The 22,854-nt window shown below is 38.7% G+C and overlaps 1 long non-coding RNA gene across 3 annotated transcripts in view; it reads left to right on the top strand.

Annotated features, from left to right (window-relative positions):
* Positions 1 to 22,854, top strand: part of LOC115943563 (uncharacterized) — a 79,200-nt gene that overhangs the window by 30,242 nt on the left and 26,104 nt on the right. For 2 of the 3 annotated variants that reach the window (XR_004078149.2, XR_014144206.1), the window contains exon 1: positions 21,494 to 22,149. The exons of the other annotated variant lie outside the window; for it this stretch is intronic. This is a non-coding gene — a long non-coding RNA (uncharacterized LOC115943563). Of the gene's footprint in view, positions 1 to 21,493; positions 22,150 to 22,854 lie in introns of those variants that run through there. 3 annotated transcript variants of the gene reach the window in all.

Below are 22,854 nucleotides of genomic sequence, written 5' to 3'. Positions count from 1 at the left end.
GGTTGGGCGACTGCCTTCGGCTCGGGTCATGGTCCTGGAGTCCCGGGATCGAGTCCCGCGTCGGGCTCCCTGCTCGGCGGGGGGTCTGCTTCTCCCTCTGCCCTCTTCCCTCTCGTGCTCTCTGTCTCTCATTCTCTCTCTCTCAAATGAATAAATAAAATCTTAAAAAAAAAAAAAGATAGCAGGGAGGGAAAAATGAAGGGGGGGAAATCGGAGGGGGAGATGAACCATGAGAGACTATGGACTCTGAGAAACAAACAGGGTTCTGGAGGAGAGGGGGGTGGGGGGATGGGTTAGCCTGGTGATGGGTATTAAAGAGGGCATGTACTGCATGGAGCACTGGGTGTTATACGCAAAAAATGAATCATGGAACACTACATCAAAAACTAATGATGTAATGTATGGTGATTAACATAACAATAAAAAGATTTTATTCATTTATTTGAGAGAGAGAGTGTGCTTGCGCTTGCGTGCATGAGTTTGGAGGGGGAGTGGCAGAGGGAGAGGGAGAGGGAGAAGCAGACTTCCTGCTGAGCCAGGAGCCTGATGCAGGGCTCAATCGCAGGACCCTGAGATCATGACCTGAGCCAAAGGCAGATGCTTAACCGGTTGAGCCACCCAGGCGCCCCGGGTATGTGTTTTACCTTAATTGATGCTGCTTATAGTCTATCAATTTAGACTCTTTTGCTTTAGCTCATCCATCCCTTGAATGTTGTCCTGGATGACAGAAGGGAAGTTTCTAGGTCATCCATTTGAAATGGGATTCTGGTTTAGGATTCTACTCTGGATGTAACTACCTTATGAGGACTGTGTCTCAGATGTTCCTCATCCTAATGGCTTTCCTGACTTCAGCCAAGCTCAGCCCTTGGTACTTGGCAATAGTTAGCCTGGCAGTTCATGTTTGTCATATTCCCTAATCCGGTCTTCCAGGTCCCCAGCCCCAGCCTGATCCTCCTCTTCACTTCTTATCTTCCGGTCATGATTTTGGCATCTTTCTCATGAATTACTGTATTGGCTTCTGATTTCTTAGCATGGTAAGTTCTTACTCCTCTGCTCATATCAGAATAATCAGCAGCTAAACTTGGCCTCTGCTGCCAGGTCCTGGTCCTGGTGCTGTCACCATCATCATTGTCGTCATTGTCAATGTCATTATTTTTATTCCTCCTTTTCTCCCTTTCTTGTTTTCCTCTTTTCTTTTTAAGACAAAAGCACTCCCTAAGTCCTATTAAGGAAAAAATACAGAAGCTTCCTCCCAGTTTCTTCACCCAGGTAAATATACAAGAGGAAGGGCTAGAGAAGGGAATGGAACCACTTGGAACTTCTCTATTTCCAGAGAAAGAAGTGCCTTTGAATGATTTTATTGTCCATCGGGCTGTTTAGGATCTTTCCACTGTCTAGCTGTACTATTAATATTTACTTCCAGTAGCATGTATCAGTTTCTGTTTCATGTATAGATCTAGAGCACTTCTGGGTGGGCTCATTGTTTTGGACTTTAGTCTCTAAATTCGGGTTAAAATGAATATTGGAGGGTGCCTGGGTGGCTCAGTCAGGTAAGCATTTGCCTTCGGCTCAGGTCATGATCTCAGGGTCCTGGGATAGAGCCCCTCATCGGGCTCCCTGCTCAGCAGAGAGTCCGCGTTTCCCTCTCTCTCTGACCCTCCTCCCCACTTGTGCTCTCTCTCTCTCTTTCTTTCTCAAATAAAAAAATGAATATTGGAGATAGTTTTGGGAGACAAAAAGGCAATTTTCCTTGCCCATTCCTTTCAGACAACTTTAAGTGCTTGGAGGCTAGGGAGTAAGGGTGAGTTAAAAAAAAACCCTACAGTTCTCCTCATGTGTCTTTCTCCTTTACTTTCACTTGGAATACTTCACTTCTGATGAGTCTGGTTACTAAATGTGTGAATTGTTTTTCCCACACCAAGCAATTCTGTAACACCAGGTAGAATTAAAAAAAAATTTTTTTAAGGCAGGGCTCAAACTCACGACCCTGAGATTGAGACCTGAGCTGAGATCAAGAGTTGGACACTTAACCAACTGAGCCACCCAGGTGCCCCTAGAATTTAACAATTTAGTTCAATTTATTCTCAATTCTGGAGATCATGTCAGATCCCACAGGTTAAGGGCTCAGTCCCATGAGACTGCTACCCACTTCAGATGCCATTCACAAGTAGGAAGTTCCCAGGTTACCCACAACTTTCTGACATGGCTATAAATTGTAAGTTCCCATGACCTCCTCCCCCTTGGATTCAATTATTTGCTAGAATATATTAGCTCACAGAACTCAGGGAAACACTTACTTACATTTACCAGTTTATTAAAGTGTTCACCTGAATAGCCAGATGATGAGATACATAGGGTGAGGTCTGGGAGGGTCCTGTCCATGCAGAGTTGAAGTGTGTCACCCTCCCAGAATGTCGATGTGTTCACCAACCTGGATGTTCTCTGAACTCCATACTTTCAGGATTTTACAAAGGCTTCATCATGTCAGCATGATCAATTATTAACTCCATTTCCAGACCCTCTCTCCTCTCCGGAGAAATAGGGGTAGGGTGGGGCTGAAAATTCTAAGCTTCTAATCATGGCTTGATATTTCTGGTGACCAGCCGCCATGTGGGAACTCATGCAGAATTGCGTCCTTAGAACAAAAGATATTCCTTATGCTCTTATCAGTTAGGAAATTACAAGGGTTTTAGGAGCCCTGTAACAGGAACTGGGGATAAGGACCCTGATACAGGAACTGGGGAAAAATGCTTTTTCTTATCTCACAGTGGGTTATGGGAAAAAGCAATAGTAAATCTACATGATTTGTTCTAGTTGGAGTGTGGCTTAGGGTTTTGGGCTGTGGTGTACTGTTCAGCCGAGTGGGCAGAAAAGTTGATCACTTGCTTCACATTGAAGACCAGAGTGAGGTGATTACATCTGAGTGTCTGTAATCCTGAGACACGATCTGTCAGTCATATGAAGCTGGAAAGGGATCTGGTGTGCATTTGTCTCAGCTCTTACCCATTTACACAAAATATTTTTTCTAACTGAATTAAGTCTGAGTTAATGAATGGAAATTGAGTCTGGTTTCAGGGTTAAGGTAAGAAATTGGAAGTAGAATTTCATATATGGCAGAGGAGTTTAATTTTCCTACTAAGTTACACTTCATATGAATGTATATTTTCTTGCCTCTGAAAGATTTCAAGCCATACTGGGACACTCTGATGCTCAGAATTTATCCATTAGATTAGGTGGAAGGGTCATAAAACATTCTGTAGAAGCGGGCACTGATATATCACTCTTGAAAGGTGTTAATTTGGTTCTCCAGCTCTGATTTGTTTAGTAGAACATATTAATTGCTTGGTGGACAGAACTAAACCTTTTTAGGCTTCAAAAAATTGGAAGCTTTCAAAAATAAATAGCTTGATCATTGTAGAACATTCATTCTGATTACAGCAGCTTATTATAATGATCAAAGACAGTATAAGTTTATTCTCAGAATTTTTAACAATTGCTTTTAAAATGGGATTTGATACTGATACAGTCCAAATGAAATACATCTTCCTTCAACAGCTAAATCAAAATGGTAAGAATAAAATATTGTCACTCTCCCCTTGAGGGCATTATCACTTGAATGTGTAGCAGTCAGGAAGAAGGAAGATGTTTTGGCCCAGGCTGAACATCAAATGAATATTACAATGATGAATTCTTAATATCGATACTGCCATTTATTGAGTTTTTATCTATTATAGGCCTGTCCAGCACCTTGTGAGTCCTTACATGCCTTAACTCATTTAATCTCCAAAAGACTCACCTATAAATAGAATTCTCATAACACAAGTGAAGGGACTGTAGGCTAGGGAGGTAGGCCTTGCCAAATGTCAGATATAGCAAGTGGCAGGTATTTCTGATTCCCAAACCTGTGCTTTCAACCCCATGACTTCAGCATCTTTAAATTATTCCACCTCCCTTGTAGAATCTCCAACTCACTGTTGAACATAAGAATACCATTTCTGCCATCTAACAAATTTAGACAAAATTTTAAAATAACTAAGAATGTTGGGATGTGGGAAATGCTCTGTATCTTTTTTTTAGCTTTACTGAGGTATAATTGACAAAATTGTTGTATATTTCAAGTGTACAATGTGATACTTTGATATACATATACATTGTGAAAGGACTCCCACCATCAAGTTAATTAGTACATCCATCAGCTCACATATTAATTTTTGTTTTTTGGTGAGAACACTTAAGTTCTACTCTCTTAGAAAATTTCAATTAAATAATACAATATTATCAACTATAGTCACTATGTCATACATTAGATCCTCAGACCTTTTTCATCTTATAACTGAACTCTCTTACCAGCCTCTATTCCCCCCATTCCCAACCCCTGATAACCACCATTTTCCTCTCTATTTCTGTGAGTTTGATTTTTTTTTTATATTCCACATATAAATGTTACCATGCAGTACTTGTCTTTCTTTATCTGAATTACTTCACATAGCATAATGCCGTCTAGATGTATCCACATTGCAAATGGTAGGCTTTATCCTTCTTCTTTAAGACTGAAAAATATTCCGTTGCATATCTATCTATCTATCTATCTATCTATCTGTCACATTTTCCTTATCCATTCATCTATCCGCAGATACTTAGGTTATATTCATACCTTGGTTATTGTAAATAATACTGCAGTGAATGTAGGAGTACAGATACCTTTTTGAGATAGTAATTTTGTTTCCTTTGGGTATATTCCCAGAAATGGAATTGCTGGATCATACAATTAGTTCTATTTTTAATTTCTTTTTTTTTTTTTAATTTTATTTATTTATTTGACAGAGAGAGAGAGAAAGCACAAGTAGGCAGAGAGGCAGGCAGAGGGAGAGGGAGAAGCAGGCTCTCCACTGAGCAGGGAGCCCGATGTGGGGCTCGATCCCAGGACTCTGGGATCACGACCCGAGCCGAAGGCAGCCGCTCAACCAACTGAGCCACCCAGGCGCCCCTCTATTTTTAATTTCTTGAGGTAACTCAATATTGCTTTCCATAGTGGCTATACCAGTTTACATTCCCACCAACAATGTGTAAGTGATCTTTTTTCTCCACATCCTTGCCAGTATTTGTTATCTCTTATCTTTTTGACAGTAGACATCCTAGTAGGTTTGAGGTGATACCTCATTGTGGTTTTGATTTGCATTTCCCTGATGATTGGTGGTATTGAGCTTTTCATTTACCTGTTGGCCATCTGTATGTTGTCTTTGGAAAAATGTCTATTCAAGTCCTTTGCCCATTTTTAAACTTGGTTATTTTATTTCTTTTTCTATTTTTTGCTATTGAGTTGTATGAATTACTGGTATATTTTGGATATTAATCCCTTATTGGATATGTGGTTTGCAGATATTTTATCCTATTCCATAGGTTGTTTTTTTATTTTGTAGATGGTTTCTTTTGTTGTACAGAAGCCTTTTAGTTTGATGTAGTCCTACTTGTTTAGTTTTTATTTAGCTGCCTTTGATTTTGGTGTCAAATACAAAAAAAGATTGTTAAGACTAATGTCAAGGAGCTTACTCCTTATATTTTCCCATAGGAGTTTGACAGTTTCGGATATTATGTTCAAATCTTTAATCCATTTTGAGGTGATTTTTGTTTATGGTATAACATAGGGATCTAGTTTCATTCTATTGCAATCCAGTTTCCCAGTACCATTTACTGAAGAGACTGTCCTTTCCCTATCTTATAGTAGAGTATCTTGGTTGGCAGCTTTTTGTTTTTTGTTTTTTTAAATTTCGGCACTTAATATATCATTCCACTCCCTTATTACTTGTAAAGTTTCTGTCGAAAAATCCATGGATTTTATGGGGGTTCCCTTTGTGTGTAACAAGTTGCTTTTTTCTTGCTACTTTTAAGATTCTCCCTTTGCCTTTGATTGTAATGTGTCTTGGTGGGTCTCTTTGAATTCACCTTTTTTTGGTACTCCTTGGCCTTCCTGAACCTGGGTATCTGTTTCTTTCTCCAGGTTAGGAAGTTTTTAGCCATTATTTCTTTCAATAAGCTCTCTGCCCTTTTCTCTCTTTTCTCCTTCTGGGGCTTCTATAATGTTTATGTTGGTCCGCTTGATAATATTCCATAAGTTCTTTCAGCTATCTTCGCTTTTTTTCATTCTTTTTAATTTTTGCTCCTTTAATGAATGAAATCCACTGTTTTGTCTTTGAGTTCACTGATCCTTTCTTCTGCTCGACTTAGTCTGCTATTGAACCCCTCTATTAAAATTTTCAGTTCAATTATTCTATTGTACAGCTTTTTTTTTGGTATTTCTTAATATTTTCTATCTCTTTGTTGAAATTCTCATTTTATTCATATATTGCTCTCCTAACCTCAGTGACCATCTTTAAGACTGTTATTTCAACTTTCTATCTGGTAAATCACTTATCTCTGTTTCATTAAGATTAGTTTCTAGAGGGGCGCCTGGGTGGCTCAGTTGGTTAAGCATCTGCCTTCAGCTCGGGTCATGATACCAGAGCCCCAGGATCGAGCCCCACATTGGGCTCCCTGCTCAACGGGGAGTCTGCTTCTCCCTCTCCCTCTCTTCCTCCCCCGCTCATGCTCTCTCTCTCTCTCTCGTTCACTCTCTCTCAAATAAATAAAATCTTTAACAAAAAGATTAGTTTCTAGAGATGTATTTTATTCTTTTGTTTGGAACATATGCCCCTGTTTATTTTCTTTGACTCTGTTGGCTTATGCCCGTTAGGTAAAGTGGCTACTTCCCCCAGTCTTAACAGACTGGTTTTGTGTAGATGAACCTCATCAATCAGCCTGGCCTGAGCTGGTTGTCTTCCAAATCTTTGTGATTGTCTACATTGCTGTCTTTGTTCTTAGTGGCTCCCGGTAGTTGAGGGTATGCTAAGACCCATCAATATCCTAAAGGGGAGGATCACAGTCAGCACCTATTTGCAGGCTGATTAAAAACTGGACCCTCAGGCAGCAGCTAAGAAAGTAGTTAAAAACCCCTTCCCTGGAAAAACTGGGAGGTAGGCATTTTGCCTGCTCCCTCTGCACTGAACCTGAGTGTATAGCCTCTGGGTGGGTGCTTCTGTGACAGTTTAAAAACTGCTTCTTTGTTTGCTATAGTCCTGTGAGATTCATGAATGCAAGCCCACTGGCTCTCAAAGCTAGGTGATTTGGAGTCCCAGCCTTTAGGTGATAGCCAGAAGATTCCACTTAGTAAGTGGATAAACTTCTTCCAAGGAGACACTGGTGACTTTGTTTGATTGTTGGGGTGAGCCGGAGGGAGAAGGCAAGGAAAGTGCTAATTAGAAGTTAGACCCTCAGGCCACAGCTTATAAAGTATATAGTCAAATCCCTCCCAGTGAAAGACTGGGAGATGGGTGTTCTGTGTACTACTTCTGCACTGGGCCCTGCGGGGGGATAGCCATAGGGAATGCTCACGTGCCTGTTAAGAACTGCTCCTTTTTTGGTACTTGTGGATCAAGCCCCACTGGCTTTCAGAGCTCTTTGTTTTTTGGGGTCTGTTCCTTCACTCTTCAGGGAGAAGCTTGCAGTTGGGAGGTTTGCTTCTGATTATATGGTGCTGTGCTGGGGTGGAGTTTATGGTGAGAGTGTGTTTCAGACTTTCCTACTTCCATTTGCTAACGTGTAGAAGTCACTCAGTTTCTGGTTTTGTCTCAGAGAGAATTGCTCCGTATGTAGCTGTACATTTGGTGTGTCCATGGGAGGAGGAACATTCACGGGCCTCCTACATTTACATTTGGGTCCCTTCCTGCCAAATGATTTATATCTTGATCTGGATGTGGTTCCTTGCATATGGAATTGTATAAAACTGCACTGAGCTGTACACTTTGAACTTGTATGTTTTACTGTATATGAGTTGTACCTCAATAAAAATTAAAAAACAAATTACTACTAATTTGATGTGTTTAGTATATTATTTATTTAACATTGATTAGGTATACACCCTGTGTTGACAAGCCATGGCCTGTAGTGAGATATTTCTCAAAGCCTGACCATCTAAAGAATGAAATTGTCCACTTTGAGAACTAGAGGGGAGAGTTAAATTCAGGAAGTTACAGCCCTGGTGTGTTCTTGCTGACTTATGGCTAGGCTTCATCACATTCCTGCTGCTTTTCTCTTGGAAATAGGTTGATATGAGACTCATATTCAGAGTGACTCTTCATTCTTTATTTATGTAGTGTCCTTTCTCAAGAAACAAGATACAGTTTCTGTTAAGAGAGAAATTAAAAGGAATATGTTCCTTTTGTAGTTTCTTCATCCTAACCTCAGTAATCTGTGCTCAGTCTGATAAGCTCAAGGACTTGCCTTTCATGGCAAGGGAAAAGGAGAGCTAGGTGGAGTGGAGTGTTATTCAGCATTTCTTCTTTTCTACTATGAGAAAAGTCAGACATAACAATTTGAAATTACAAAATTGTCATGATTATGCACTTTACAAAATTATTTACTTTAAGGTTCTATAAATATTTGGATCTCTAGAGATAATTGCATATTTGATTGATTATAAATCCCTTGACAGACTGGTGGCTGAAAAATTGTAAAGTTGCAGATTTAGTTACTGTTAATTGAAATTTAGTTAAACATGAAGACAATAAAGTATCTCTGAATGAAAATGCCCTTAAATGGGAAGTATGACTTATTTTATAAATATTTCAATTTATACCCAATTTTTGGGAATCTGTTCTTTTAAGGGAGATATAAATGTATTGTGAAACATAATTAGAAGAAAGAACCAAGTATTCTTTCTTTAAATTGTAATTTCTATTGTTATAAATTAATCTTATAAATATCTAATTAATATAATAAATACCATTTATTGAACACATACTATAGGTCAGGCTGTGCTGAAGCATTTCATCTAAGTTTTCTCAATCCTCTGAAGTCTCTTGAGGTACACTTTATTGTTATTTCCATTTTATGGTTGCTGATCCTGAAGTTCTTCAAAGTATTGGTATTTTCTGAATCACTAAAGAAAAGTGAAATTAGTTACAGTTCTACTGCTATGTGATTTTCATATTGTGACTTAGAAAATTATTGAAGAATTGCATGAAATAATTCTTTGTTAGGCTTAATACTGGATTAACATGAGAGGAAGTATGGAGTACAGTGGGACTCCAGGACCAGTGCCATGGTCTGAGTCCTGGATTGCCACAGGGCAAGATAAGTAACCTCTGTGTGCTGTAGTTCCTTGTTAGTCGAGGGTAATGTTCACCTTCTCTACTTCACAATGGTGTTCTGATGGTACGGTAAATTACTATGTCTACAGCTCTTAGAACAGTGCCTGCACAAAGTCATCTCAATAAATACTAGTTATTATTGTTATTCCATTACCTGAAAATACCAGTTGATGTACTTTGTTAATGCCTGGGATATTATCTGTTCTTTAAAGGGGGACTGAGAATTTGAGGATAGTATAAGGACACATGAATGATATAAAGATATGAACCAGAAAAATATTTATTTACATTTTGATTTGTTAAACATCAGGTTTCTCTTGATGGCTGAATCTGTTGGTATGTTTTCTTCTTTCCTTCCTTCCTTTCGTAGGAAGTAGGGGAAAGGCGGGAGGGAACTCTAGAATGTTGGACTCCATAGCTGTAATACAACTATAAAATGAAAAAAAAATGATTTGGAGTCCAGACCAGATTTTACTATTTATTGTCTTACAATAGTAGACAAACTTGGTACCCATAAATTTGCCTCTATGAACCTCATTTGTAATTGGGATAATGATAATTTTAAAGCCATTTAGGATTTTGTCAAAATAGTGAATAGTTCATGTTTGTGATGTGCTTAGAGGATCATGAATGCCTTTGCCTAAAAAAAGCAAAAATGTAGAATTCTACTAAGTATAAAAAGTCCCATTTATTTATAAATTAATCACTTTTATGTATCCCTTTTGGTCCTCTAAAGACTCAAAGAGTAGTATTTTCTCTCTTGGTTTGGCACAATAGAAGAATGTGTTATTCAAAATTCTAGTTGTTTAAGTAGGTAGAAAAAGTGACATTTATCATTTAATTAGTTCTTTTGACTCAGGATCCAAAATTACAGTCCAAGTTTCCTAATAAGCTCAAGAATGTGAGCAAATGATGACATCTTAATAATAATAATAATAATAATAATAAAACCTAAGGGATACCAGCAGCTTGTGTTCTGATTTAATTGTTAGTAGGATATTTTTCTCATATGTTTATATTAATATACAGTAGCCTCTCTGATGCTTCATTATTTTATTTAGGGTATAGAAGATTCTGGTAGGTAAGAACAGACTAAACTATAGATTCAGAAACTATTTTAAAAAATTTAGCTGTTGGGTGCCTGGGTAGCTCAGTTGGTTAAGCGACTGCCTTCAGCTCAGGTCATGATCCTGGTGTGCCGGGATCGAGTCCCGCATTGGGCTCCCTGCTCAGCGGGGAGTCTGCTTCTCCCTCTGACCCTACCCCCTCTTGTGCTCTCTCTCTCTCACTCTCTCTCTCAAGTAAATAAAATTAAAAAAAAGAAACAAAAAACCTCAGCATTTAAAAAAAATTTGACTGTTTCTTTGTCCAACTTTTTTGGGGGGGGACAAATGTTAGTCTCTAAGTCTCCTTTAAGATTAAAAAAGTCGTGATTCTATGATTCTATTGCTTATGTGCAAGGTATCTGTTTAAAGTAGGAGAGAGGATGAATTAAATGGTGTGAGGCTGGTGATTGGTATTTGGGTAAATTATTTCAGAAGGAATATAAAGTCTGAAGAGATTATTAAGGATTCTTGTCTAGATGCTATTTTGGAAAACATAAATAAAATTAAATAAATAAAAAATACCTCTGTAGGATTAGTTGAATTCCAAGAATTTTTGATTAAAAAGATTTGAGAGCTTTTTTGTTTGTTTTCTTTTTGGTCACAGTTCATGTGGTGCTTTTAGGATAAGGCAGAGTGAGAGAGAGAGTCCCTGTGTGTACTTTGGTGCCAGTATAAGCCGTGTGAAACAGCAGGAAATGCTGGTAGAATTCTGAAGAATAACCTAGTGCCTAGCCACATTGGTAGTACTTGGTTTAATAATCTCTATCTTACTTTTCAGGGTGTTTTAACCACAAAATATTTTTTTCCTTTTTGAGTTTTATTTAAGTAATCTCTATTCTCCACATGGGGCTTGAACTCACAACTCTGAGATCAAGAGTCACATGCTCTTTCGACTAAGCCAGCCAGACACTCTACCAGTAGTACTTGGCTTAAGACTCAATTCCCTGGACTTTAAATTGCTTCCTCTTTTTGATATCTGGCTTTGTAGCTAACTCTTAACTCTGCATTGCCCCATGGGGCTTCCTGTATGAGTACACATGGATGACCCTGCTCCCTAACCATAATATAGTCATGAGGTTCTCATATAAGGCTTGATAGACATCTCTTACTTCTTTTGGGGACTTGACATTCCCTGCACCATTTCTGCTAAGTGCAGAGAAATAAGACTTAAGTTAGATATTTAGAGACCATGGATTATAGGCCAAGTGTATAACATAGGCATTGGTAGGGGTGACAAAGATCCCCCAAACCTTAGTAGATTAAATCAGAAAAAAAAAAAAAAGAAAGAAAGCTTACTCATGGGTTGCAGGGGCTCTGCTCTTACTTTCATTCCACTTATGATTCCACCGATCAGCATGATGCTTCAAAATTTACTATGGCTGAGAAAGTGTAGAGATGAAAGTGTCACTCTAGCAATTAAACGCTCAAGCTCAGAAATGACAAATTCCCATAGTTCATTGGCTAGAACTATTTGCATTGCCCCATGTAAGTACAGTGGTGGTAGGGAAGTGTAATTCTCCCATATTCCAAAAGCAGAGCGGAGCTGGGTTTGAGTGAATCTTGGATGTCTCTACCTCACCATTCTTAATTTTTAATAATATTATAAATTCACAACAGTACATTTTATACCTTGTGTAGGAATTATTCAGAATATCTGTAATGTAAACATTTGCCATGACATATCTATGCCCAAAACATATACATGGTTATGTGTTACTGACCCATGTTTGATATAGCAGATACTTTAAATGGATTTTCTATTGGAGCTGGATTTGCTTTGATCCAATTACATTCTATAAATTTGCAGTTTATTATATCAGTTCTGATCATGGGTAAATCTGCGAGGTGAGCAACTTCATGGAATAGACAACAGCCTGAAGAAATGAACCAGTTCTTGGTTTCATTTGGATTATATTCTAATGAAATGCACCCACCCTTTGCCCTAGCCCAGTCTCAGCAATCTCAGGATGACATGTGAACATGAGTTGAGTTCCCCAATCTTCCTTCTTCTTTCTGAAGTGAGGAGGTAGGAACAGGTTTCTAGACTTTTCACGTAAGGAGACTGAGGTAGACTGATGGCTAGGAGATGAGGTCTGGCTGTCCAGAGAATGGTATGAGCTTTTACTCCTGTGTCTGAAGCCACAATATGGAATTTGTAAATTGGAGAGAATCTTGCTGGCAAATGGAAGTTTTGCTCTTCTAATTTTTTTATAACTTTTGGGGTATAATAAAGGTCATCCAATTTTTCAGATTCATCCATCTAAACTTTTTTGGTCCATCTGTTTTTGTCCTGGCACGCACAGTAGTAAATTCTTCATTTCAGAGCTGCTTCACTGCTCTTCCAGATCAGAGAAAAGAGAGCACTCAGAATTATTATTAATTTCTAAATAAAATGGGCCAGGTCTTATGCTCTCCTAAAAATGGAAACAGTTTTTTTTTTTTTCCCCCCCACAAACCATACAGGGGGTAAGATTTTAGTGTGGTTTGTGGGAGAGTGGCTGTCAAACTCTTTGTATGAAAAGGCAATTAACTGTTTTTAAGCTGGCAGTGGGGCCCTGGAGAAGGGGGAGGAGTGGGAGATGAGAGGGTCAGGTTCTGATTCCCTTCGGCAGTCCATGTGGCTCTTTCCTGGCAGAGCGCCCCTTGATGTCAAAGTGAACTGTGTGCGCCAGGAATGAGGCAGTGTGAGCAGAATTAGATACCAGGTCTGAGTGGTTTGCATTTTTCTTTCTTTTCCTATGCGCCCCCCCCCGCCCTGGTTTTTTGTACAATGACAGTTTTCAAAATAAAGGAACTTGGCTTTCTGCACAGAGTACATCTTACAAAATTATTTTGGAATGCTGCATTAAGCCCTAGGGGACAGTATTTTTGGGTATGGAGCTGGGTGCAAAGTTGAAGTTGAGAAGGGACAAATTGAACTAGGGTTTCTATTATTAAAACTTGGCTGAGTTGGAGCCTTATCCTTAAATTCGGTAAGTTTAGCTGGTCATTTGGAACCAGCAGGGGAAGCAAGGTCAGTGACTCTCTAGATACTTGTTTTTGTCTCTGCCATCAACCTGCTTGATGTCCTTGGAGTTGGAGGAGACCCTTCAAATCAAGTTCCTCATTTACAAAGTCAGAGTGGGTAGGGGTACAAAAGGAGCCTGGAAAAATGCAATTTTTAATCAAGCCTTTATAATGCTTTGGTTACATGGTATACATTGTACTGTGCCTAATAAATGATTTTTAATCAGGAGGATGCTTATGAAAGGGCTGAGGAAATATGGTAATTAGCACTATGGGACCAGACATAATTAAGTACAAATGGTGCCTCAAGGTCATCTGGTCCTAACATTTGCTTCATGGCAGGAGCAATTCCAACCATCATATTGAGTCCTTTCATTTGATTCTGCTGATCATACTGTCTTGCCAGTGGGATGAGGAATGTGTGTGTTTGTGATTTAATATTGTGATATACTGTACTATATATAGCTGTATTTTTAAGGTCTTACCCTGTACCAGGCATTGTGCAATAAATGCTTTGTAGGTATTAACTCATTTGATTGTCACAACAGCTTTATGAGTAGAATTTAAAAATAGACACATGTTTACTGTTCTCATAATAAATAATTGATTATAATAAAAAACTGCAGTAATTTCACACTTATAGAAAAGTTGCAAACCATTTGAGGGCAAGTTGCTGACACGATGCTCCATAATCCTGGATGCCATGTGTTATTACCTGACTTCCATTGGCATGAATGGTACACGATAGCCATGGAACTCACAGACCCATTCAAGTCTGCCATCCTTTATAGTGAAGGGATTCAATCCCGGGACCGAATGTTGTACTTGGTGGTCATGTTTTTATAGATTCCTTTAATCTGGAACAGTTCTTCATTATTTACTTGAGTTTTGTGATCTTGACACTTGTAAAGATTTTAGGCTACTTATTTTGTGGGATGCCCATTAGTTTGTGTTTGTTTGGTAATTGCTCATGATTAGATTCAAACTCTACTTTTTTTAGAAGGAATATCACAGAATTGATGCTGTGTTCTTACTGTATTCTGTCAGATGGTACACAATTTAATTTGTCTCATTGCCAGTAATGACCTTGATCCCTTGATTAAAATACTGCCAGATCCATCATAGAGTTACTCTGTATCCCCTTCGTAATCAATAAGTATTTTGTGGGGAGGTACTTTGAGACTATGTAAATATTCCATTCCTCATCGAACTTTCACCCACTAGTTTTAACATTCTTGGATTCCTTGGGTGAATTAATAATTACTCTCATGATTACCAAATGATGATTTTCTGATTCTTTAATTCCTCCCACATTCATCAGATGGCATTCCATTGTAATGAAAAGCTATCTCATCTATGTATGTATGTATGTATGTATTATGCATGTCAGTATAGACTCATGGATTCTTTTCTTATTTAATCTTATAATCTATTGCTTATAATCTATTGCTATCATTATTGCTTATAATCTATTGCTATCATTATTTATTTTGACACTCACATGATCCCAAATTGGCCAGTGGGAACCTCTTTAAGCTGGCTTCTATGTCCTTTTGATGTATGCCCATCACTCTGTAAGCACTTCTTTACCATCTGAGACAAGATGCTGCAGGCTCATCTTGTATTTTCCCTGCCTCAGCCCTGGAATCAGTCATTTCTGCAAGGAACCCTGGGTTCTTTTTAGTGGAGAAAAATATGTAGTGATCAGGATCTGGGTGCTAGGGATGCTCATTACTATTGAGGTGTCAGGCTTTTAAACCCTGTCAGTTCACAGAGCTAGGGAGTATGTGTATATATGTACATACACACAGCTACTAGACTTGTTTCTATAAGTATTTATCTATATTTAAAATCTTGAGTTCACATCAACACTTAAAATTCAAATTCATCAATATAGCACTCATTATAGTTTTCCTTCTGGCTCACATCATCCTCTATATGTTTACATATTTGACCAGTCTCCCCTGTATGTACAAATCTTGCCAATCACCCTCTCCTTCCTATCCCCCAGATTTCTACTTTACTCTTTTCAATCTAACGTCTTTTAAGTTATTTTATTTTATTTTGTTTTACTTTATTTTTTTGAGGGAGAGAGAGAGTGCATGCATGAGCAGTGGGGAGGGGCAGAGGGAGAGGGAGAGGGAGAGAATCTTAAGCAGGCTCCACACTCAGCATGGAACCTGATGCAGGCCTCAACCTCATGACCCTGAGATCATGACCTGAGCTGAAATCAAGAGTGGGATGCTTAACCAACTGAGCCACCCAGGCATCCCCCAATCTAATGCCTTTTAGATTGAATTATTTGGAAAGGGAGAGAGGGAAGGAAAGAAGGAAGAAAAAATTGCTTATTTTTTATTTAAAGCTGATGCTGGTAGAACTTGTTACTAATTCTTTCTTTGGTTTTCATTGAAAAGTGAGATCTCTACCATGTATGAGAAATAAGTTATATTTCCTCCTAGCACATATTCATGTTAGTGTAAGCAGGTTACTCTAATTAGGATGCTTGTCTCTATGTAGCAGAGACCCCAAATAATGGTGGTTTAGATAAGACAGAATTTTTTTCCAACTGTTTTTTTTTTAAAGATTTTATTTATTTATTTGACAGAGAGAGCACAAGCGGGGGAAGCAGCAGGCAGAGGGAGAGGGAGAAGCAGGCTCCCCGCTGAACAGAGAGCCTGATGTGGGGCTTGATCCAAGGACCCTGGGATCATGACCCAAGCCGAAGGCAGCCACTTAACCAACTGAGCCACCCAGGTGCCCCCCAACTTAGTTTTTTAAAGTAACACTAAACATTTATTGGTTAGGCACTGTTATAAGTGCCCTATAAAAGCTAATTGTCTTGGTAATGCTAGCTTTTTAAACAAATTCAAACACAAGTGTTATCTACTTTAAACACCAAAACTGTTTTTCAGGGTTTGCTTATATGCTTTATATAATTTATGGCTCATTTTGGCTCAGTAGTCCTAAATGCACTTAAACTGATATTCTAAAAAGATAAAAGACAAACATATTCATCAAATGTTAATTTTGCACAACAGCTACATTTTACATAATTTAGCCTGACAAAACTGTGGACTGTGAATTTTCTGTGTCAGATAGCATTTTGTGTGTGTGTGTGTGTGTGTGTGTGTTTGTAGTTCATCAAACTGTAGTTTAAGATGGACAATCATATAGCAACAGGAACCCAAACTGAGAAAAGGGTGGGGCAGTTCTGTGGAGGCCAAACTCAGAGGAAAAAACTCCTGACTCCAAACATATTGCTGCAAATGTTTATGTATGCTATGTAAAATGACTTTATTAATTGAGACCACATCATGTGCCTGTATGCTTATTGTGACATAACCAAATCACCTGAAAGAATTCTTTCCTAACATAAGACGCTTTCAGACTTATGGAAATATGAACTCTGGCTTGATAGTCAACTGACTTTGATGCTAGTCTTGAAATTTTTGTCAATGAGAATTTCCTTTGATTTTTTGTGCTTGTTTCCATCTTGCAAGATGGAAGCAACAGGACCAACTTACATTTTTTGCTCAAGTATGTTATTAACTTAAGAGGGATTTGTGACAGATGCAAGGGATACCAGAGATTTTGTAGCCTATGGTTTTGTAGCTTTTTGAAAGCAGTAGGTCTCTTTTTTCTAAAGAATCCATGCACGAGAGCCTTTTTAATAGGTATAGCTAAAAGGTTAGGGCGAATCTATTTTGCTAACAGCACGCTCAGGGTGGGGGCTTGAGCCCTGGCAGATTTGACCTCACCTTTCCTTCAGGATAGTTTGAAACCCCCTGAGCTCTTCCACTTCACCCCCATTTTATAGTTGAGAAAAATCCAGACCCAGATGCAAAGTGACTTATCAGAAGTTGGACAGAGAATTTGCATTGGAGCTGAGATTCAGTCTCAGGTCTTTTGGCTCCCAATCAAGTATTCCTTCCATTAAACTAAGTTTTATTGTTATTCTCCATTTTTATTCTTTTTGGAAAGCTCCGAAATTTGATTATTATCTGTATGTAGATGACATCATGATTTTTAATCTATCATTCTTTTCTTTTTTTAAATTAAGATTTATTTATTTATTTGAGAGGGAGAAAGAGCATGTGCCGGAGTGTGGGGAGGGGCAGGGGGAGAGAATCTTCAAGTAGACTCCCTGCTGAGTATGAAACCCCCCCCCCACCAATGGGGCTTGATCCTACCACCCATGAGATCATGACCCCAGCCAAAGCCAAGAGTCAGATGCTTAACTGAATGAGCCACCCAGGCACTCCTCTATCATTCTTTTCTATTCTCTTTGCTGAAGTACATATCCATTTATTGTCACAAGAATGCTCATTCTTGGTTGAATTGCTGCCACTCAAAAAAACATGGCAAAGAGCTTTGTAGTTATAGCGGCTCAGTACCAAGCTTCCTAGTTCAAAACACTATTCTCATTCTGTTTTCTGTTACTAATATTTGGGGTGATATTTGGTGCCTCCTTTTCCTTACCTTACTATCTACTCATTTATAAAATCTAAGTCACCATAAATTATTTCAGATGAAGAAATTAGATGTGCTTTTCTCTAACAACAAACTAAAACTGAATGTCAGCTACATGCCGTTGCTGCTTGCATTGCACACTGAGAATACAGATGAATAAGACATAAGATTCAGGCAATCTTCCTTCCTCCTTTCTCTCCTCTCTGCCCCTAGTTGTCCTCTTGATGAGTTCACAAACTAGTGGGAAAGTGAGGTCCCAATGATAGAGCCAAACTCAGCTGGACAATGAAATCTTTCTCACATATGAGTCTTTTATTCCTGATTTTACTCATTCAATTATTTGTGTGTTTCAGTTAGAACGGTTCACCAACCAATATTCTCATGTTATATTCTTTGTCAGTCTCTTTCGCTCTTATGATCCAGTGAATCAAAAACCAAGTACTGATGTGAGTGCTTAGAGACCTTCCATTATGTTTCTGCCATCCCTCCCATGCCAATAAGAGCATGTACCTTCTGTCCCCTTCTTCCTTCCTTCTGTCCCTTTGCCAGACTCCTATCAAGTTCTGCTTTCTTAAAGGAAATTTTTTAGTCATTCCCACCTCTTGGATCAGTGGTTCTCATATATTTTCCATCATGTTTTGTTTGGAAACATTGGTTTGTGTATCTACCACCCTGAATCCATTATGACCTTCACAAAATCAATTATGCAGAAAGCTTTTATTAGTCCAGTTCCAACCTACCTCCACAAATAAAAGCATCGTAATCTTGGCATTGCCCAAGAGTTTCCACAGACACATTAGGAAATAATATGACCTTTTATTTTGACATTTCTCCTGTTGAGTCTTTAACATTTTTTTATATTGATGGAAGTTGAAATAAATAGTCCTGTGAAATTATTGTATTTTGTATAAGTATATTGATTGGGGCATTGTTCACAATATTATAATCATAAACTTTGTGAATTGTATGACTGATCATGTTTCTCTTTTTGCACTGGTTGCCAGGAAGCTCAGAGGAAAATGTGTGGCGAATCAGAAAGTGGTTAGAACCCTCACAGTATTGCTACTTTTTTCAGCCTTACCTAGTGGCTTTACCTTTATTTTTCTTCCCTATTACCCTTTGCTTCCTAATTTCCTCTGCATTTTTAAGAAAGATTTTATTTATTTGAGAAAGAGAGAGAGAGATATTGAGGGGGGTCAGGGAGAGGGAGAAGCAGGTTCCCTGCTGGGATCATGACCTGAGCTGGAGGCAGACGCTCAACTGACTGAGCCACCTAGGCGCCCCTTCCTTTGTATTTTTGTTTAATTTCACCACAAATAATTTTTTGTACATTTGAACCACCTTAATTCACTTTTGGAAAAAGGTGTAACAAAACAAAATATGATTGCTTATTAAGCTATAGATTTAAGTAGTTAGCTAACTGGAAAGTAAGCCTGTAATTCTTGACATTCTGTGTGACTTCAACTCAAGTATGGGATTCTAGTGTGCACTTAGATATGTTGGCCAAAGAGCCAAAGAGAAGACATTTCAAATGCAAAGTAATATTATTTATTTGAGAAGATTTTTGAGAATTTTTGGAAACTGTGTAAGAAGGCTGCTTGTTTCTATTTGGAGCTTTGATTTTTTATGTTTCTTTCTTTCTTTTGTTTTAAAGATTTTATTTATTTATTTGACAGAGAGAGAGACAGCGAGAGCAGGAACACAAGCAGGGGGAGTGGGAGAGAGAGAAACAGGCCTCCTGCCGGGCAGGGAACCCGACGTGGGACTCGATCCCAGGACCCTGGGATCATGACCTGAGCCGAAGGCAGACGCTTAAGGACTGAGCCACCCAGGTGCCCCTGTTTTTTTCTTTCAAAATCTGCTTTAAATGATACCTTTCCTCTGGAAGAACTAGTTATATAAATTAGAGAGTTTTATTGGATGGTCAATATGCAAATTTGCTTTTGAAATTGATTTATATATATGCATTATCTAAAACCTGCTTACCAGTGCTATAGTCTATGCTGTTGTAAATTCAACTGTGCTGTCTCATGATGTTGAGGAAACTGCAGTTGGAAAAGTGGATGTGTTCTTTTGATGCTAATCAAAGTGACGGTGTTTCACTGAAAAAAGCAGCTGTTAAGCAAAAATTTTAGGAAATGATTAGGAAACTTGAGACTGAAAAAAAAAACAAACAAACCTCAACCCTCGGTCAGTCAACAAGCACTTATGGAGCGTGCATGGTATGTAAGGAGTTTCTTGATACACATGTGATTTATAGCAAATAAGTTATATCAGATGGTATCTCTAAGAGGCTTTTCTACATTTGCATGCCCAAGAGCAACTGGAAATAATGACTTTAATTATTCAGTAAATGATAGGCATTAAAAAGTCTAACCTTATCCAATGAAAACTGTTCAGAGCCAGAAAAAAATTATCAATATCCCACAAGCTCTGCTGTTAGACTGCATGGGTCAGATATTGGGTCTTGGAAGTATGCTGCCCAGTGAGCACTGCCAAAAAATTATTTTTGGAACCCTGGGTGCTGTTTTAAGGGATATGGAAAATTTTTCAGTTAATGTGTGACTTGGAGATCATGATGATGGTAACATAAAGTGACCACCATTTCAATAGTCTTATTCTGTGCCAAACAGTGTGCTTAGCACTGTATATATGTTACCTCATTTAATCCTAACAATAACCCTATGAGGTGGGTTTTATTATTTTCATTTTTACAGATGAGGAAATAAAAAATTAGGGGGTTTAACTGACAGGGTGAGCTAATACCTTAAAATTGTGTTGTTGTATAACACAGTCAAGGTCTATTTCTCTTCAATAAATTGAGGGTCCGGGAGAGGACTGCTCTGCTCCATGCAGCCTTTTGAGTGCAGGCTCTTTCCATCCAGTAGCTGTGCCATCCTAAGGGTTCCAGGGTCCACCCCTGGATCCTCTGTACCTGGCTGGGAGCTGAGATTAGTGAATGTGTGGAGGAGGAGTGCTCCTTTTTAATTGCTGCATCTGGGGGTGACACACATCACTTTCATTCATATTTCCTGGGCAAGAACTACACCTAATGTCAAGGGAACCTGGTATTTATGTGGTTCCAGGAAGAAGAGGAAACAGGCATGATGAGCATCTGGCTGGGGTTTGTCACAAAAGATTGAACCGAGGTCATATAGCTGTTAAGGGGTAGAGCTGAGATGCAGACTCAGTGCCTTCCCCGTTCAGGAAAACATGCTACAGAACCATAAAGCAAATATCCTTCTAGTCAAGGAACAAAATTACATCATTGAGCTTAAGATTTATGTTATAATTTGAACTAAGAAAAGGGACCTAAATCTATAGGTTAAATTTACTGCTGCTAAGATGAGAACTGTGAAATGGGCTTGAAAAGGTCAAACAGCATTTCAAGAAGGGCTTCTTAGTGTCACCAAGAATCTAACAGGCTACAGTCTGCCCGAGATAGACTTTCTGCCTTACGCAATGAACTCTAAGACCCCCTGCTATATTCATGGCAAGAAGGCATTTTACAGAGAGCATTTGGCTGGGTTCATTCACAAGGAGACACATGTCTCCAATGATAATTCACTCACAAATGGTAAGAGAAATGGGTAGATTTTGTTAACAAAAAAATTTTATGCAGTCACAAATAGTAAAAGAAATGGGTAGATTTTGTTAACAAAACCACAAAATAGTTATGTCTGTGTATTAAATAAGTACATGTGTGTATGAGATTGAACCAAATGGAAAGGCCAATACTTGATTATTTTTGACCTACAGAAAGGCCATTTCACATGGTTCAACCTCATATTTAGGGGAAATGAGTGTCTACATTAACTGGTAATCTGTAAATACATTATTTCATCATGTGAGCTCAGTGCTTATCAAGTCGTCTTATTTTGCCCACAAGAAATTCCAAGTTAAAATGACCCCCACATATCCTAAGTAGGCAGACTGCCCAGGCTCTGCCGGGCCCTGGGCAATTAGGATCATTTTTCATGAACGGTTGCAGCAGGACCTCTTGAGGTGGGAGTGTGCTCGCCCCTCCTTTCATTGCTACGGGGAAGTTTTCTCACTCTTCCAAAAATGCCCTACTTCATTCACTTTAGTCAGTTTGGTTGTTTTGAAAGCAGCTTTTAAGTGCAAATGTTTCAAAGAGAAATCCTCCAGCGAATTACTATCAGATAATAGCACCTTTGTTTGCTGGCAGAGTGAAAGGCTGTGATGTCCTCAGACAGAAAACAGAGAAGTTTTGACGAAGAGGAGTGGTGTGTTAGAGGTCTGGGGCTTCAGAAGTACTAGGCAGTGGTCAGTTTGAGGATGCTGTGTATGGCTGTGATCGAAGATTCGGAGTCACTGGATGGAAGAAGGGATAGAGAAAGGGAACTGGAGTGATGTTGGAGGTAAGTTCAGCTTGGCAGTTTTGCACAGGGCTGATTTTACAATGACTGTGGTTTCCACAGAAGGAGAACTTATTTTCTGTCTCTTCTGTACCTGCTGATTCTGAAAATCTCCTATGTGTTCTAAAAAATGTTTGAAGTGTGGTGTACACATCCTAAATAGCTAAAATGGCATCTACTTCTAACTCCAAGAAAATAAAAGAGCTGTGTGGAAAGAGGGAAAGTATCTGGCAAGGAGTGGTTAGAAAGGTAAATAATTATTGGCCACATTTCCTGTGTTTTCCTGATTTCATATATTCTCTCCTGTTGACCTCAGATTGTGCTCTTATTGCCCGCTACTCAGCTTTTCCTTTTATCGCTCCAAAATCAATACATATGAATGATATTGGGACCTCTTAATGTTTGAGTGCTCAGTCCTTGACATCTTTTATTCCTCTATTTTTGTTCCCGTGGGAATCTCATTAAGTCTCATGGCTTTAAATATAAACTATTAACTTAAGAGTCTCAAGTTTATATATCCGTTTCAGATTTCTCACCTTTATCTCCTGACTGGAATATCCGACATGGGTGTCTATCTCCATTGTCAAGTAGACACGTCAAATGCAACACAAACTGCATTTCTAACTTTCCACTAGGCTGTTGCCTTCCCCTTTTCAGTCTTTCTGGTTGCTCAGGCCAAAAATCTTGGAAAATATACTTGTATCTTCT

Source organism: Leptonychotes weddellii, chromosome 4 (genome assembly GCF_054177405.1).
Source record: "Leptonychotes weddellii isolate Sample4059 chromosome 4, ASM5417740v2, whole genome shotgun sequence".
Classification (NCBI taxonomy): domain Eukaryota; kingdom Metazoa; phylum Chordata; class Mammalia; order Carnivora; family Phocidae; genus Leptonychotes; species Leptonychotes weddellii.
The sequence above is the reverse complement of the archived record's forward strand: the minus strand, read 5'-3'. Positions and strand labels throughout refer to the sequence as shown.